Genomic DNA, 4770 nt, shown 5'->3' on the forward strand with positions numbered 1-4770 from the left:
AACAGAAAAATGGATCGGTGGTGACTAGAAAGCCGGTGACGTCGACCGCCGAACACCACCCGAACAAGGAGAAGGGCCGACTTCGGCGGAAGTCGTGACAGTACCCCCCCCTTGACGCGCGGCTCCAGCAGCGCGACGACACCGGCCTCGAGGACGACCCGGAGGGCGAGGTGCAGGGCGATCCGGGTGGAGACGGTGAAACTCTTGTAACATAGAAGGATCTAGAATGTCCTCCACCGGTACCCAGCATCTCTCCTCCGGACCGTACCCCTCCCACTCCACGAGGTACTGAAGGCCCCTCGCCCGACGCCTAGAATCCATGATGGCTCTTACGCTATACGCCGGGACCCCCTCGATGTCAAGAGGGGGCGGAGGAACCTCCCGCACCTCAGACTGCTGGAGCGGACCAGCCACCACCGGCCTGAGGAGAGACACATGGAACGAGGGGTTAATACGGTAATCAGGGGGGAGTTGTAACCTATAACAAACCTCGTTCAATCTCCTCAGGACTTTAAATGGCCCCACAAACCGCGGACCCAGTTTCCGGCAGGGCAGGTGAAGGGGTAGGTTTCGGGTCGAGAGCCAGACCCGATCCCCCGGTGCATACACCGGGGCCTCACTGCGGTGGCGGTCGGCACTCGCCTTTTGTCTCCTGATGGCACGTTGTAGCCGTACGTGGGCAGCGTTCCAAGTCTCCTCTGAGTGCCGAAACCATTCATCCACCGCAGGAGCCTCAATCTGGCTCTGATGCCATGGTGCCAGGACCGGCTGGTAACCTAGCACACACTGAAAAGGTGATAGGTTGGTAGAGGAGTGGCGGAGGGAGTTTTGGGCCATCTCGGCCCAGGGGATGTAAGCTGCCCACTCCCCCGGCCGGTCCTGGCAATAGGACCTCAGAAACCTACCCACATCCTGGTTTACTCTCTCCACCTGCCCGTTGCTCTCGGGGTGGAAACCTGAGGTAAGGCTGACCGAGATCCCCAGGCGTTCCATAAACGCCCTCCAGACTCTAGACGTAAATTGGGGACCCCGATCAGAAACTATATCCTCAGGCACCCCGTAGTGCCGGAATACATGGGTGAACAGAGCCTCCGCAGTTTGTAGAGCCGTAGGGAGACCGGGCAAAGGAAGGAGACGGCAGGACTTAGAAAACCGATCCACAACGACCAGGATCGTGGTGTTACCCCGCGACGGGGGAAGATCCGTCACGAAATCCACCGATAGGTGTGACCATGGTCGCTGTGGAACGGGAAGGGGTTGTAATTTCCCTCTGGGCAGATGTCTAGGTGCCTTGCACTGTGCACATACCGAACAGGAGGAAACATAAACCCGCACGTCCTTAGCTAAAGTGGGCCACCAGTACTTCCCAGAAAGGCAGCGCACCGTCCGACCGATACCAGGATGACCAGAGGAGGGTGATGTATGAGCCCAACAGATCAAACGATCGCGGACATCAAACGGAACGTACAGACGCCCCGCTGGACAGTCATGTGGAATGGACTCTGTACGGGACGCCCGTTCGATGTCCGCGTCCACCTCCCACACCACCGGTGCCACCAGGCGAGAGGCTGTAATTATGGGAGTGGGATCTGTGGACCTCTCCTCTGTATCATACAGCCGGGACAGTGCATCTGCCTTAACATTCTGGGAACCTGGTTTGTAGGTAAGGGTGAAATCAAAACGGGTGAAAAACATGGCCCACCTTGCCTGGCGAGGGTTCATTCTCCTCGCTGCCCGGATGTACTCCAGATTGCGGTGGTCAGTCCAAATGAGAAAAGGGTGTCTAGCCCCCTCAAGCCAGTGTCTCCACGCTTTCAGAGCCATGACAACAGCCAGCAACTCCCGGTCCCCCACATCATAGTTTCGCTCCGCCGGGCTGAGCTTCTTCGAAAAGAATGCACAGGGGCGGAGCTTTGGTGGCGTACCCGAACGCTGAGACAGCACAGCCCCTATCCCCGCCTCGGACGCGTCCACCTCAACTATGAATGCTAAGGAAGGATCAGGATGAGCCAGAACTGGAGCCGAGGTAAACAGAGCCTTCAGGTGACCAAAAGCCCTGTCCGCCCCAGCTGTCCACTGCAGTCGCACCGGTCCTCCCTTCAGCAGTGAGGTAATGGGAGCCGCTACCTGACCAAAACCCCGGATAAATCTCCGGTAGTAGTTGGCAAACCCTAAAAACCGCTGCACCTCCTTTACCGTGGTTGGAGTCGGCCAATTACACACGGCTGAAATGCGGTCATTCTCCATCTCTACCCCTGACGCTGAAAAGCGGTACCCTAGGAAGGAGATGGATCGTTGGAAGAACAGACATTTCTCAGCCTTGACGTACAGGTCATGCTCCAACAGTCGACCAAGCACCTTGCGCACCAGAGACACATGCTCGGCGCGTGTAGCGGAGTATATTAGAATGTCATCTATATACACCACTACACCCTGCCCGTGCAGGTCCCTGAAGATCTCATCCACAAATGATTGGAAGACTGATGGAGCATTCATTAACCCGTACGGCATGACTCGGTACTCATAATGCCCAGAAGTGGTGCTAAATGCTGTCTTCCACTCATCTCCCCCCTTAATACGCACCAGGTTGTAAGCGCTCCTGAGGTCCAATTTTGTGAAGAAGCGCGCCCCGTGTAATGACTCGGTCATACTGGCTATGAGTGGTAGCGGGTAACTGTATTTTACCGTGATCTTATTTAATCCTCGATAATCAATACACGGGCGCAAACCTCCATCCTTCTTCTTCACAAAAAAGAAACTCGAGGAGACAGGTGAGATGGAAGGCCGAATGTATCCCTGTCCCAGAGATTCGGTGACATATGTCTCCATAGCCACCGTCTCCTCCTGTGACAGAGGATACACGTGACTCCTGGGAAGTGTAGCGTCTACCAAGAGATCTATCGCACAATCCCCCGGTCGATGGGGTGGTAATTGAGTCGCCTTCTTCTTACAGAAGGCGAGTGCCAAATCGGCATATTCGGGAGGAATGTGCATGTTGGAGACCTGGTTTGGACTTTCCACCGTAGTGGCACTTAAGGAAACACCTACACATCTACCTGAACACTGACAAGACCATCCCTTGAGAGTCCTCTGTTGCCACGAAATAATCGGATCATGAGAGGCCAACCAGGGAAGACCCAACACAACAGGAAACGCAGGAGAGTCGATCAAAAAGAGACTAATTCTCTCCTCGTGATCCCCCTGCGTTCTCATAGCGATGGGCGCTGTGACCTCCCCAATCAGCCCCGACCCCAAAGGACGACTATCTAAGGCATGTACAGGGAAGGGAACATCAACAGGAATAATAGGGATCCCTAATCTATGTGCTAAAGAGCGATCAATAAAATTCCCAGCTGCGCCTGAATCTACTAGCGCCTTATGCTGGGGATGCGAGGAAAACTCAGGAAATTCTATATGTAACCACATGTGCGCAACAGAAGACTCTGGGTGAGTTATGTGCCTACTCACCGGAGATGACCCATCAGTGCTCCGCCTGCTACCTCGACTTCCAGGAGAAACACCCCAGCACCGGACAGCAGTGTGTCCTCTGCGTCCACAGTTGGTGCATGGAGTGGTCCTCCCTCCGGTCTCCCTACTAGCAGCCCCTCCTAACTCCATCGGTGTAGGATCCAAGGGGCTGGGTAATGGAACGGGCGGACCCCGATCTAGACGTCCGCGGGAGGCCAACAGGTTATCCAGCCGGATAGATAAATCCACCAGCTGGTCCAGGTTAAGAGTGGTGTCCCTGCAGGCTAACTCCCTACGAACGTCCTCTCGTAGACTACACCTGTAGTGATCGATCAGGGCCCGCTCATTCCATCCCGCACCAGCGGCCAGAGTACGGAAGTCCAGGGCGAAATCTTGAGCGCTCCTCATCCCCTGTCTGAGATGGAACAAACGCTCTCCCGCCGCTCTCCCCTCAGGTGGATGATCAAAGACCGCCCGGAAGCGGCGAGAGAAGTCATCATAGTCATCCAGGGTTTGACCCTCTCCTCCCCAGATGGCGTTGGCCCACTCCAGGGCCTTACCAGTCAGACAGGAGATGAGGGCGCCCACTCTCTCTCGTCCTGAAGGGGTCGGATGAACAGTTGCCAGGTATAACTCCAACTGTAGGAGGAACCCCTGACACCCGGCGGCTGTACCGTCATACGCTCCTGGGAGCGAGAGCCGAATCCCACTGGGTCCTGACGATGGAGGGATGACCGGTGGAGTAGGGAGATGCGTGGGTGGGGTTGATGGGGTATGATTTACCGGGAGACCTCCTCTCTCCCATCGGTCCATAGTCTGCAGCACGCGATCCATCGCGGTCCCTAAACTGTGTAACATGGTCGCGTGCTGTTGAACTTGCTCCTCGACTGGGAGAGAGGGGCTGGCTGCGCCTGCTGACTCCATTTGAAGTTGGGTCCGTGATTCTGTCAGGGTTGTGTGCGGCGAAGTAGCAGAGTCAAATGCAGGACACCAGTGTTGAGCGAAACACAAAACGTTTACTCAAAATCTCAGCAAAATTCCACAACGGGAATAATTACAAAACATATAAGGAAATACAACAACCACTAACGTAACAAACAATCACGGACAAAACAGAAATGAAAGCCAGAGGGTTAAATAGGGAACATAATAGGGGAATTGAAACCAGGTGTGTATAATACAGACAAAACAAAATGAAACAGAAAAATGGATCGGTGGTGACTAGAAAGCCGGTGACGTCGACCGCCGAACACCACCCGAACAAGGAGAAGGGCCGACTTCGGCGGAAGTCGTGACAGTACC

This window comes from Salvelinus alpinus, chromosome 9 (assembly GCF_045679555.1).
Source record: "Salvelinus alpinus chromosome 9, SLU_Salpinus.1, whole genome shotgun sequence".
NCBI classification, from domain to species: Eukaryota; Metazoa; Chordata; class Actinopteri; order Salmoniformes; family Salmonidae; genus Salvelinus; species Salvelinus alpinus.